This window comes from Protopterus annectens, chromosome 16.part0 (genome assembly GCF_019279795.1).
Source record: "Protopterus annectens isolate FY-2018-M chromosome 16.part0, PAN1.0, whole genome shotgun sequence".
NCBI lineage: Eukaryota > Metazoa > Chordata > Ceratodontiformes > Protopteridae > Protopterus > Protopterus annectens.
In genome coordinates this window covers 856,626,072-856,640,862 of record NC_056750.1, presented here as the reverse complement: position 1 = coordinate 856,640,862, position 14,791 = coordinate 856,626,072, and the positions used below count along the sequence as shown (strand labels likewise).

Below are 14,791 nucleotides of genomic sequence, written 5' to 3'. Positions count from 1 at the left end.
AAACAAATATAAATATTTTGCATGTATGTTTAGGCCACTTGGGCCTTTTCCTCTGTGGTCATTTTAACCCAGCATATGCACCACAGGGTCTTACTATTGGAGAAAGTCTGATGCTGTGGAAAGGGTTCTCGTCTGCAGCTTCAGGTCCACAGATGGTAGGTTTTGTCTCGTATGTTTCATTTCCATTACTTTTAACTGACTGAAATTTGGGAAAGTTGGGCAGTTCCAGAGTTGTGTAATCAGAGTCAGTACAACACACTTCAGCAGCTCTCTCAGGGAACTTCCTTTCTGCTGTTCTAAACTTTGATTCTGTATATCTCAGGATCACAGGACGTTACTAAGCTAATGGCCCTAGGGCCCTTACAAGTCTAGCCAAGATGTTACCCTTATTTCCACAATTCGCACCTATTGCCCCTGTGCAAGAAGGACGCAGGTAGAACCCCTGGGGTGAATTTATGGTCACCTGTCCAATCATCTGCATTGCATTTGAAGAGAGGCAATGAGGTGCTCTGTTTGACATGAAGTTGGGAGTTTGTTCCAAAGGTGTGGCAACCTCTAGGAGACCAATCTGTCCCTCCAGCAGGTTTTGTTAATGTCACGTACCAGGTTAAGGCCTTTAGAGCGAGTAACCTGTGTACCACTTGAGTTACAGATATGCAGCATTTCCAGTAAAGCATGGTCAGAGATCGCCTTGTATGCAAGGTAGAGATCACCTCTGAGTAGTCTGTATGAAACAGTATAACGTGACAGTGACTTCAGATGATCCCCATAGGGCATATGCTAAAGACCTTGAATTTGCTTTGTGAGGAACCTTTGTGGTCTCTCCAATTGCTGGAGGTGCTTGGAAAGGTACATACCAAAAGTGGTGGTGTACTCAATTATTTGCCTGATAAGGGAAGAGTACATGGAGGTTGTAGGTTCATAGGACGATACTAGGCTGTTGGCCTAGAAACCCTTATAAGCTAGCCAAGAATTTTGCCTATGTTCCCACAAAGTGGGCACCTGTTTCCCCTGTCCAACAAGGACACAGGTGGGATCCCGGGGGGGGGGTGCATTCTCTGTTTCCCATTCAGGTACCTCTTAGAGGGCTAGTGAGGTACTCTGCTTGAAATGAAGAGGGAGTCTATTCCACAGATGGGGCGAGTCTTTCAGACACAAATCTAGTCTGCCAACAAGTTCTATTAATATCACAGACCAGGTTGAGGCTTTGCGTGCAGGTTGCCGAGGGGAGTTTGACTTACGGATATGCAGCAACTCCATCAGGGCTGAGTCTGACATGGCCTTGTATGCTAGGCACAGGTCACTTCTGAGCAGTCTGTACGAGACTGAGTAGAGGGACAGGGCTTTTAGCCTATCTGTATAGGATAGGTGTTTGAGACCCTGTGTTTTCCTGGTCAGGAACCACTATGGTCTCAACAGCTGCTGCATCTGCTTGGTAAGGTACATGCTGAAGGAGGCATTGTACTCTATAATGGAGATCTATGAACCTATCAAAGTCCTCTGTCCCACCATATAAGCTTTCTATAAAGTTTTCTACTAAACTTAATTCATGTAGGCTCTTCAGGAGTCCTTCTTGCCTCCTTATGATTGCTTTTGCAAGACCAGTTATTAGTTTGTCCTATTCTAAAGGATTTTCATAGGATCATAGGAGGTTACTAGGCTGATGGCCCTGGGGCCCTTACAAGCCTAGCCAAGAAACCTCAAGCCAGCACCTGTCGCCTCTGTCAGTTAGGGGCAAAGTTAGAACCCCTGGGACAAAATTTGTGGTTTACCATCCACTCATCAAGGTTGTGCTTGAAGAGGGTCAGCGAGATACTCTGTTTTAGATGCATGAGAAGTCTGTTCCAGAGACAGGGCAGCCTCTGGGAGATAAACCTTTCTCTCCAGCAGGTTTTGTTGATGTCGCATATTAGATTTCTTATGCAAGCTGGGATTGTAGGAGTGGCTAAATAATGGTCTTTGTCAGGGCGGCTGTTCCTTGCCAGAAATGCCTCTCAGATCTGGTGGCTTCTGTGAAGGTTTTCAAACAGTCTGAGGTGTCCTTGGAGAGACACCGAGACTTGGTTGTATTTGAAAAAAGCATGGGGCCAGTCACGGTTGAAAGTGCACTGCACTGGGATTATTGGTCAGAGTACCACTTGCATTTTCTGGTATTTTGTAAGAGCAGCTGAAACAGACTGTGATCCAGTCTGGTCATAGGCAGTTTATCAAGCTTGCTTCTTGGTTTGTGTGTTATGTCCTCAACTCCAAGTAGGGCTAGAGGTTGTACCTGTTGAATTCGATGATAATGAGGGGCCTAGATCAGGGGCCATCATGGGGTATTATAGCACCACTATCCATCCCCTGCCCAGTGGGACATATATGAATGACTGACTTGGTCTTGTGGAAACAGCTGCTTCACTCAGTCTTACTACTTGTAGTAGCACTTGGGGCTCAGGACTGCTATTCCCATATCTTGCTATCCCTTTAATATAGCAGTGGTTGGATAACAGCGGGGCTTCCTGTTCTTTCATGTCACAATCCCCAGTACAGACATTTTGAGGACTACTAAGGCCCTTCTTTGAAGGTGTTGGAATGCATCCCTGGAGAGCATCGTCTTTTTCTTACACCTATGCAGGTTTTCAAGCCCCCATACTGTTATTGGTATGCAGTTCTCCACATGCTGGTACACTGTGGCTCTGACACATGGCTACCCCCTCCCACCGCTATTGGCATGCAGTTCTCCACATGCTGCTACACTGTGGCTCTGACACATGACTACCCCCTCCCACTGCTATTGGCATGCATTTCTCCACATGCCGGTACACTGTGGCCCTGACATATGGCTACACCCTCCCAGTCCTGCATTTCATTGCATGTAGATGGTGACTGCTTTTTTCGGCCCACATTTGGGAGGGATTTCCTTCTCCCATTCCTTTTATGTGGACTCAGAAGTTGTGGGAACTTAGAATTTATCAGGACGATTATGCAGTTCGGAAAAAAGACAGAAATAATGCCTTATACAAGCGTTTTAAGCCATGTGAAAAATTAAAAAGTTGTTTTTTTTTTGTTTTTTTTTTTTTTATTCAAGAAAGTGCCACACTTCGAAAAAAGGAGGCAATTGGGAATCCTTTGTAGAGAGATGAGAATTACATTGGCAGGTTCTCTTGAATGCAACTTATCCCCCAGGCATCCATGACAATTTGCATTTCAGGTTTATTAGTCAACAAAATGTTCAAGATTTAGATTTTAACTGCTTAATGAATGTACTGACCATTTTATAACATTATAATATTATTTATAGCATTTTATGTAACTTATGGAAGTATTTTATTGATTTTAGAAGGAATATTTTGTCACCACTTGCCATAATCTTAGAAAAATGTATATACAAAGATATCTTAGATGACCACTTTCTGTCATAATTTATCTAATACACTGCATGACTTTCGATCTAGGCATAGCACCAGTACAGCTCTAATTAGCTTTACTAATACTGTAAATCAATTCAGAAACAAAAAAAACTAGTCTCTGCTACTTTCCTAGATAATGTCAAAAGCATTCGACGCTGTATCTCATCAAATACTTCTCAACAAACTGGGTTTGTACCACTGCAGCTGTAAAGCCCTAAGCTGGTTTCATAGCAACCTGTCTGATAGGGAACAAGCCACTTTATGGGACAATAAACTCCCCCCCCCCCCCCCCCAGTTCCCTGTATGTGTAGGAGTCCCACAAAGATCTATCCTTGGCCCACTTTTATTCACAAATTTTATCAATGTCCTAAACTCCTCAGCAAACCCAGCCTCAGTCATACAATATACTGACAATGCTTCCCTAATCTGCTCTGCCACCCTCTATCAAGAGACTCCAAAAAAAAAAAAAAAAAAACTCAGGCAGCCCTCCACAATATTGAAAACTACATAACAGACCAACTTCTACTCCACCCCAATAAAACCAAGCTTATGGTCTTCTATAATACCATAACAACATCCAACCAACCCACCTGTCTGTATTTCCTCCTCCAATAGCACAAAAATAGAACCTGTTGAACATACAACACTTCTGTGTTTCGCAATTGATAGTGGACTTGAGTTTGACAAACACCTTGCACTAACAATTAAAATGGTTCATGTCAGACTGGGTTCTCTCTATACGTCTGTATCATATCTTACTGACCATGCCAGACTCACAACAGCCAGAACCCATCTCTTATCTTCCTGGGTTTACTGTTCACAAATATTTACCAATCTTTGCAAATCTGAACTTAATAGCCTTGAATCTTGCTATAACAAAATAGCCAGATTTGCCACTGATCAGTCTCAAAGGTCTTACCACTGCACTGCCCTTCTCCAGCTGAACTGCTTAGAGCTCCCTCTCCTGCTTACTCTGATTCATCTACTTAACTGCCCATACAGTCTTGTACAAACTTGACAACCGCCCAGCTCTGTCTGACCTTGTCCAACCCTACACTCACGTAAAATCTCTTGGGTCTGCTGATGAAGTATTGTTGAAGGTTAACAAAACCCAAAACTCTCACATAGTCTCCTTAAACTCGCATATCATTGTCAAACACTGGAATTCTCTACCTCAGCATATTCTGTCCATCAATGATGCACATTCATTTAAACAGTCCCTAAAGGAATACTTCACCAAACATAGGCTTTGCTCATGTCCTCCATCAGGCTAGCTAATTTAACCCCTTACTGTCTAACTTCCTTCTCCCCGCCACCCATTGTCAATATTTCTTGGCAATTGAGCTTTCTTAGCTTCAGTTTGATATTTTTATCCTGAAAAAAATATATATACATTTTTTTATATTTGTATGAATAGTATAAGCTTATTCTACTACTTTTGTTGTATGCTTTTAGATACAATGTCAAGGAACTTGAGTTTGAACTCCCATTGTAACTGTCATATGTACAAATGTATAATTATGCAATCTTCCTTGGAGCTTTTCTCCCCGGGTCTTCGCTGAAAATGGGCTTCTGGCCCAGTCATTCACTACCCGGTTATTAAGTGTAAATGAATAAATATTATTAGGTACAATCTACTTTTACGCGGTGGTGATGCTGCGGTAGCGTTGTTGCCTCACAGTAAGACACTGTTCGGTTCGATACTCAGCTAGTGCGTCTTCTGCGTGGAGACATGCGTGAATGGGCGTTCCTTTGTTGAAGGTTGTGTGTCAGGGCTGGCAACTCGGCACGTAAAAATAAACTGCCAATTATTAGCGGACCGGGAAAAGCCGGAAGACACAACAACAAGGTACAATCTACTTTTACATTTAGTTACTACATGTAAGTAGTCATTCAGCCACTAGATGGTAGTGTTATCTTTAAGATCTAAAAGTTGGTGATGGGAGAACAGATTTAAAAAAAAACGAAGTCTGCAGTAAGCAAGTGGATAAAAGCACTCTTTTTTTTTTTGCAATAAAAATCATACCTGGAGCTAGTGGGCATATTTTTTTTGTTGTATTTTTTTATGCATTTACGTCTCTCGTATTAGGTGGCTGTCAGTAAACATAAGGCAATTGCTACATTTCCTCATGATGCTGAGATAATGCCTCTGTCTTTTGCATATTACCAGACATGCTTTCACTCACTAACACAATGTACTAGTCTGATGGGCCAGATCAGGAGGGTATCTAATCTCTGCTTCTTCTCTACAGCCTTCACAGCAAGTAGTGTTGTGTAGGGACTCTAACTAGTTTATGTGGAGCTCCCTTTCTACCTAAGCTGGAGGCTTAATTTCTCTGGAACTGTGCAGAAAAGCCATTGTAGCCTTCTCACTCCAAAAGTGAAGTAACCAGTCTGATGATGATCATCTTCATTCATTCTTTACTAATGAGCGTCTGTTCCGTACTGGCAACAGAGTCAGCCATGTAACAAGTTTGTGCCAGCCAAAAACTCGTGAGCTAAGCTTTTACCCATAGTGCCCCTCTCCCTGTTACCTCATATCTCATTTGCCATGTAACCATCAGGATGTGTCAAGTCAGCTCAGTGCTTTAGAAAGTTATTTTTCTAACACACTTTTTCTTCAGGTTTACTCTTATTTACCTTGCTTATACCCTTGTTCTATAAGTCGCTAAACTTTTTACCTGCTTTAAGTGTTTTCTCCTACTTCCCTTACCAACTTCAAAATCTCAAGTACCGTCATTGGTACAGGCCTTCCCCCTCTCTTTCCCATTCCTTACCTCTTGAGTTAATTTTTTAATACCATTGTTGGTATTTCTGTTTAATTTCCATTTTTCTATTGTATAAACAAAACAAAAAAACTTTTTCCTCTGTACTTAGTGTTTATATAGTTTTTCCTTTTCTGATGATTGTTGATGTTTTCTCTTTGACTAACCTGATTTGTTTTTCCACCATGTCAGAGAAAAAAAGGACGACAGGCATTAAGCAATGCAACCAGTGTGGTCGCAAAATGCCTAACTCCGATACCCACGTTTCTTGCATATATTGCAATATATAAAGAGCAATTGCTTTGTCCCTGTACTAACCCTGATTAATCACTACTTTTTCGAAGTCTTATTTAAATTAATATTGTATGCATCTCTTGCTCATAAGAGCTTGCTGCAACCTGTTGTTTTTTTGTATACTATTACACACTGTGTATATTGTGAGTACCTACTAGAGGGCTTTGTAAATATGTTTGATCATATCTGTTATGTTCTATCTGTGTTATCTGGTGCTTTTCTCCCTGGGCCTCCGCTGAAAATGGACAGATATCCAGTCGGACTATCCCGGTTAACAAATGTAAAACAAAATAAATACATAAAATATTATCTGGGTGTCCCACACTTTTCAGTTCAGTCTCCTTGCGAGATATGTAAAGGGTTCAGCTCTTGTGCCCTGAATGAAAGAAAGAACAAACTAATACTAAAGGGACTTCTTAAAATGCCATTGTCAGACGCTGTTTCTGGGTTGGAGGGCTCTTCCCCTCCAACGAGAGAACATAAGAAAAGACCACACTCTGTTCCTTCACCCTCTGGGTGATAAGAAGCCGGAACCAAAGGCAAAATTACCCAAATTGACTCCCATGGCTCCAAAGCCTCAGCCGTCCTCCATGGAGCCATCCTCTGTACCAAAGCTGTTTACTTCCCCTTTGGTACAGTCTTCAAAAGTTTTGACCTCGACACTGGTCACGGCACAATGACTGTGGCACCAGCGATGCCTCAGTTTTCCTTCTACACCCTATTCGGCACCGGACGCACTCCATACACATGGTACTGGTCTGGAGACCACTGTGTCGATGGAACATCATGCACGGTCCTGATATTCACCCACAGTGACTCTCTTCTTTGGCCAACAGTACAGCCCTTTTCTGGAATGGCCTGACTCCCCGTCATAGATATCGACCCGATCTACCAGGAGCCTCTCAGAATTGAACGTGCTGCGTCGTGTGGATCAGCTGCTGATGGCCAGAGGGATTGCATTGCTATCTAAGACTTCCTTTCCATCTGGACTTGGGAATCTTTCTCCACGGACTCCAACATATTCTCCTCCTTTGACCTCCTTGCAGGTATCGAAGGTCTCGACACTTATGCCTCTCTTGGTCCCCAGTTCTTCGGTTCCTCTGGTGGATCTCACCATGGTTCCAGAGCCAACCCTTTGGTCTTCGGCTTGTTCGGAGTTGGGCCATCATCAGGATCGTGACTGGACTGTGGGCACTGTATCCTTAGTACAGCATCTATTTTTTCCACAGTGCCATCTACTACGACTCCGGGAGTGTGAACAGTACAGAGTCCTCTTGGGGATCCTTCCTTGGGAGTGGGCCCATCGGAGCAGGGTGTGACCCCTGTTCCGAGGTTGTCCTTTTTGGTTCCGGGCTCCCACCCCTCTTTAGGTGGGCCAGCTTTCCAAGCGATGGAGAGGGCCCTTGGCTCTGCAGGCAGACCGGCATCAGAATTCCAGATATATTTTCCCTCTGAACCACAGCTGACGCAGACCACCACATTGGGACTTAAGGCACAGGAGCCTCAAGATACCTTGCCGTGGGGTGCCCCTTCTTTGGAGTCCTGAAGAGGTACCATGCAAGAGGACGTGCAAGAGGAAGCACATGGACTCCCCTGAGGAGTTCCTCACTTAAGATATGGACTAGGATGAAGGGGAGGGGTCCACACAGTTGCCCCCTGAGGATGTCTCCTTTGGAGATGCACTGGAAATTCTGAAACAGTGGGGAGACTGGAAGCCCAAAAACCCTTCCTCCGAGGAGTCCGTATTCTTACAGGGTTTTCATGCCTGACCCTCTACTTCCTGGGTGACCCCGCCTGCAAACGAGCTAGTCCAACTCGTGCAGCCCGCATGGAAGAGTCCTGATACTGTCGAACCAATCCCGCAGAGACCAGACAAAATTTTATCTCCTCCAGAGGAAAGTCCACATTGGTCAAATGAACTGCCAGTAGACGCTAGGTGGTGGTGGCAGCCACAAGGAAAAAGCTCGCTGAGGAGAAACAGACTGTCCATCCCCCAAACAGGGAGTTCCGGGTGGTGGACAGATTAGGGAAGCGAGTGTTTGCTTGATTGACCTTTGCCATTCAGTCTTTGAACTATTTGGCACATTTCACTAGGCTTCAGAGAGACCAAGTCTAGGAACTCTCCGAAACTTTAGCAGGAGCAGTCTCTGACGAGGTACATGACAAAGTTGTCTCGCAGCTTGCAAACTTGGAGTCCATTTCCAATTTGTCCATGCAGTTAATTGCTCATGCAGCCGAAGGGGCAGCGAGAGCTGCAGGTTCAGGAGTTGTCATGAGACGTCACACCTGGCTGTGCCTTTGTGACTTTGCAGACACTTTTAAGTCTTCTTTTCTTAATGCTGCAGTGGAAGCTTTTTCTCTTTTTGGCCAGAAAGTGAAAGACACGTTAGCCAGGTGTGCGAAGGATGGCAAGACCCTGTCTGCTGTGGACGTATGTTTTTCCAACCCTTAATGAACTACAGTAGGAATCAGAGGAGTGGAAAGATATGGCACAAGAAATCCCAGGGTCCTTTCCATCACACATGGTGAGTTTACTCCCCAGGGCAGAGGGGAGTAGCTTTTCCGGAAGACGCCCCTACAGAGACAGAGGTGGGGGGGTCCACATAACCAGGGATCCAGAGATTCCTTCCCTGGGCAGCCCTACCAGCGCTCCTGAAGAGTTGCCCAATTGGTTTCCTCTGGAAGTAGTCAGGGAACGTTTTTCTCTGCAGCACCCTGCCTGGCAAACAATAACCACAGATTTTTGGGTGCAGAATATCACAGCCAGAGGTTATCACATCCCTTTCAATTTTTATCCGAAGTCATCAAGACAAATTTCCAAAGTTCCACCCAGTCAAAGGGAAGCAGCAGCTCAAGAGATAAGAAAGCTGTTACAAAAAAGTCACCCAAGCAGTCCCACCATACGAAATAGGATCTGGATTCTACTCAAGATTCTTTTTAGTGCCAAAAAAAGATGTGGGACTGGAATGCAATTTTGGATCTCAGCATTCTGAGCAAGGTCGTCACCCAAGCAAAATTCCAAATGGTCACGGTTCAGTCTGTCCTCCCCTTTCTGGAGAAAGATGACTGGATGTGCACAATAGATCTTCAGGATGCATATTGCCATATAAAAATGGACAAATGCTCCAGAAGATTCCTTTACCAATTCCACATGCTGCCGTGTGGACTCTCTACAGCCCCCAGAGTGTTCACCAAATGCATGGCAGTGGTTGCATCTCACTTGAGACTACAAGTATTACGGGTGTTTCTGTACTTAAACGATTGGCTCCTTACTGCTCCCTCCAAGCGTCTACTGGTAACAGCCTTAAACTGCACAATGACACTAGCAAAATTCCTCAGAATTTCTATAAACTGGGCGAAATGCAACCCGACTCGCTCTCAAAACCTGGAATTTATAGGAGCAATGTTGAATACCCAGTCTTGTCTAGTCTTCCTTCCAGATCACAGATTGGGGAGACTGCAGGCACTACTGTGGGTGATACTCTGTTAGGACACAGCTTCAGTGTGAGCTGTCCTCCAACTTCTAGGTTCAATGGCAGCATCTGTCACAGTCGTCCCTTTAGTGAGACTACATATGAGGCTCCTTCAGTGACTCCTCCTAACTCAATGATATCCAGTGCATCATCCTATGTCCTTCCAGGTCTGCATAACAAACTGATGCAAACAGGATTTAATCTGGTGGATAAAGCCAGGAAAAAGGTCTGTGGGAGTCATCTTTTCTCCCCATCACAGCCCAAGACCACAGTGACCACGGACGCTTCCCTGATAGGGTGGGGGGGGGACATTTTCAGGGACAGACGGTTCAAGGCACATGGTCTACCTTAGAGGCCAACCTGCATATCAGTGTTCTAGAACTGAGGGCAGTATTCCTAGCATTGCAGGCATTCCAATCTGTTCTGTCAGGAACAATTGCTATCCAGTCCAACAGCATGTCAATAGTCTGGTACATCAAGAATCAAGGGGGAGCCAAATCTTACCAGTTGTGTTGGGAGGCCATCAGGATTTGGCAATGGGTGATGGCTTCCGACCATTTTCTGATAGCAACACACATTCCCAGGAATTCCAAAGTATTTGCCGACAAGCTGAGCAGATGTATCCTCCTGCCTTACAAGTAGTCCCTCAATCCAGCCGTAGCGGCGAGGATTTTCAGCTGCTGGGGCCAGCTTTGCTGCTACCTGTTCGCCTCCCCAGCAAATCAAAAATTCAGCAGCTATTTTGCCCCAATCCCCCCCCACAGGGGAAGTCCCCGAGGGACACACTAATACACGATTGGCCCATGGGACTTCTATATGCCTCCCCTCCTCTTCCCCTGATCCCACAATTTCTAAAGAAAGCCCTTCAGCTGAGAAACAGAGTGATCCTTATTGCACCCTACTGGCCATAAGTTTGGTTTTCCTTCCTTTGGCCTCACCTGGTATGCCAACCATGGATTCTGGATCCAATTCCAGAATTGATCTCACACCCACAGGGGTTGAGTCACCCAAACATATCCAGTCTCTGGCTGATAGCTTGGGTTCTCCAGTTCCAGTAACTGCCAGGTAAAATAACCTTACTTCCCCAATACGTCACAGCCTTCTGGCTTCACATAAACCATCCACCAGAAAAAAAATCTATCTTACCAAGTCCAAGTGATTCCTTATTTGGTCCCAACAGAGAGTAGTAGACCCTTGCTCGCCTCCTGTTACTGTGGTTTTGGATTACTTGTCAGGTCTTCATTCAGGAGCAGCAGCCTCCACCATTCAAGTACTCCTGGCTGCTATCTCAAACTTCCATGATGTATTCCAGGACTCATCCTTAATCTCTCATCGTCTCAATAGAACTTTCGTGAAAGGGGTCTTGCATATCAGACCACCCTTCAAAGAACCTATTGAATCTTGAGTTTAACATTACTTCTACAATCCCTAACACAATCACCTTTCGAACCTGCTGCAACTTGTGATGTGAAGTTTCTATCTTGGAAATCACTATTCCTAGTAGCCATCACTTCCGCAAGACGCATGTCCGAGCTTCAGACCCTATGTATAAAATGCCCGTACATGGTTTTTCATAACATAGTATCACTCCGGACTAACCCTTCCTTTCTGCCCAAGGTCATTTCGGATCTGACAACCAAACAATTGATCTACCAGTCTTTTTTCCTATTTAAATAGAGGAGAATACTGTCATTTACGGGATGTACGCAGTCATACTGTCATTTACGGGATGTACACAGTCATACTGTCATTTACGGGATGTACGCAGTCATACTGTCATTTACGGGATGTACGCAGTCATACTATCATTTACGGGATGTACGCAGTCATACTATCATTTACGGGATGTACGCAGTCATACTGTCTTCATTTACTGGATGTACGCAGTCATACTGTCATTTATGGGATGTACGCAGTCATACTGTCATTTACGGGATGTACGCAGTCATACTGTCTTCATTTACGGGATGTACGCAGTCATACTGTCATTTACGGGATGTACACAGTCATACTGTCTTCATTTACGGGATGTACGCAGTCATACTGTCTTCATTTACTGGATGTACGCAGTCATACTGTCATTTACGGGATGTACGCAGTCATACTGTCTTCATTTACTGGATGTACGCAGTCATACTGTCTTCATTTACTGTATGTACGCAGTCATACTTTCTTCATTTACTGTATGTACGCAGTCATACTGTCTTCATTTACTGGATGTACGCAGTCATACTGTCTTCATTTACTGGATGTACGCAGTCATACTGTCATTTACGGGATGTACGCAGTCATACTGTCATTTACGGGATGTACGCAGTCATACTGTCTTCATTCACTGGAAGTACGCAGTCATACTGTCATTTACGGGATGTACACAGTCATACTGTCTTCATTTACTGGATGTACGCAGTCATACTGTCTTCATTTATGGATGTATTCAGTCATACTGTCTTCATTCACTGGATGTACGCAGTCATACTGTCTTCATTCACTGGATGTACGCAGTCATACTGTCTTCATTCACTGGATGTACGCAGTCATACTGTCTTCATTCACTGGATGTACGCAGTCATACTGTCTTCATTCACTGGATGTAGGCAGTCATACTGTCTTCATTTACTGGATGTAGGCAGTCATACTGTCTTCATTTACTGGATGTACGCAGTCATACTGTCTTCATTTACTGGATGTACGCAGTCATACTGTCTTCATTTACTGGATGTACACAGTCATACTGTCTTCATTTACTGGATGTACGCAGTCATACTGTCTTCATTTGCTGGATGTACGCAGTCATACTGTCTTCATTTACGGGATGTACACAGTCAGTTCCATTTTTATCTGGATAGAACAAAGTCAATATATAAATAAGGCCAATTATTTGTTTCCTACTCAGGCCCTAAGCTGGGAAACTCTGTTTCTAAAGTAACTCTATCCAAGTGGTTGAGAAACTGCATATCCTTTGTCTACAACCATAATAAAATTCCACTACCAGGTGAAGTGAAAGCACACACTGCTAGATCAGTGGATACTTCTGTGGCTTTTCATGCTAAGGCTTCAATGGACGGTATCTGTGCAGCTGCAACTTGGGCTACACCCTCATACCTTTATCACTTATTACAAATTGGATTTAGTCTCCACGGGAAGAGCTTCCTTCGTTTCGATGTTACTCTGGAACATTCTTCCATAAGGGCCTCTCAGGACATAAAGTAGCTAGGGACTTTGTCCCATCAGTAATGAATGAAGATTAACAACATCAGATAAAGAAGTTGTGTTCTTATCATAATGTTCCATCTGTGGTGTTCATCTTCATTCATTCATTCATTGTCTGACCCTTCTTCCTCCTCCATGGAGTTCCTGGAGGTTCGGATTTGGTCCAAATCCCACATTAGGGGACCTGCTCAGAAAATGTCTCTGCTTTCCTTATCACTGGCAAACTCGATTTGAGGTAACAAGGAGAGGGGCACTATGGGTAAAAGCTTGGCTCGAGAGTTTTTTTGACTGGCGCAAGCTTGTTACATGACTGATTTAGTTCCAAGGATGGAACTGACGCCCATCAGTAATGAATGAATGAAGATGAACACCACAGATGGAACGTTATAGTGAGATGTAACTTGTTTTTCATTCTTAACCTTGGCAAAGAGTGTAGGTTGGTTCTCCTCCTGCTATCAATCTGGGGACTTGGCCATTACTCCAGGACCAAGCACCAGGAGTTTGACCCAAGATAAACCTCAGACTGTGGCAGTTTACTGAGTGACACCTTAAAGTTTATTGCAACAACTCCATACCTCAGATGTACAAAAGACATGGTTAAGATCATGGCAGACAATGTCCACAAAGTACAGAAGGGTCTGACCCTCATCCTGTCCTGCAATTTCATTGCGGCTGATAAGGGCATGACCTGTTGGACTCTCTAAACATCACATAAATAAATAAATGAAAGTCTAACTCAGCCCAGAGAAAGATTAGTCCAATTTGTTCAGCAAGTACTTCCCCAAACAGAGAAAGAGAGAGTTCCTTCCAAGATATTCAAACACGGGAATTCTGAAGCCAGGAACTCCACCAAGAAGCTTCTTAACAGAACATTAAGAAACAGTTAGCCAGGTAAAAACACACTGGAGTCTTTTTGTGAGGCCTTTGCCACTCCAAAAAGTATCTTGAAAAACATACAGGTTGAAGATATGCTAAATGCACTATTGAAAATGGTGCACGTCCAGTGTGAAATTACAGAACCTTCTATGTGAACCCCAAACATTTATGTGCCAGAAGGCAATCCTCGTGATTAGTGATGTGATTCTGATTGCAGGTGGAAGCAAAGCTATGGTACTCTGAAGGGGGTTCTATATGGAATTTGGAAGCTCTAGGCTATGGTACTCTGAAGGGGTTTCTGTATGGAATTTGGAAGCTCTAGGCTATGGTACTCTGAAGGGGTTTCTATATGGAATTTGGAAGCTCTAGGCTATGGTACTCTGAAGGGGTTTCTGTATGGAATTTGGAAGCTCTAGGCTATGGTACTCTGAAGGGGTTTCTATATGGAATTTGGAAGCTCTAGGCTATGGTACTCTGAAGGGTTCTATATGGAATTTGGAAGCTCTAGGCTATGGTACTCTGAAGGGGTTCTATATGGAATTTGGAAGCTCTAGGCTATGGTACTCTGAAGGGGTTCTATATGGAATTTGGAAGCTCTAGGCTATGGTACTCTGAAGGGGTTTCTGTATGGAATTTGGAAGCTCTAGGCTATGGTACTCTGAAGGGGTTTCTATATGGAATTTGGAAGCTCTAGGCTATGGTACTCTGAAGGGGTTCTATATGGAATTTGGAAGCTCTAGGCTATGGTACTCTGAAGGGGGTTCTATATGGAATTTGG

The 14,791-nt window shown here is 44.0% G+C and overlaps 1 protein-coding gene across 1 annotated transcript in view; it reads left to right on the top strand.

The window, feature by feature from the left end:
• The window catches only part of CHD8 (chromodomain helicase DNA binding protein 8), a gene marked incomplete in the record, with an annotated part of 4,119,653 nt that overhangs the window by 1,886,984 nt on the left and 2,217,878 nt on the right, over nt 1-14,791 (top strand).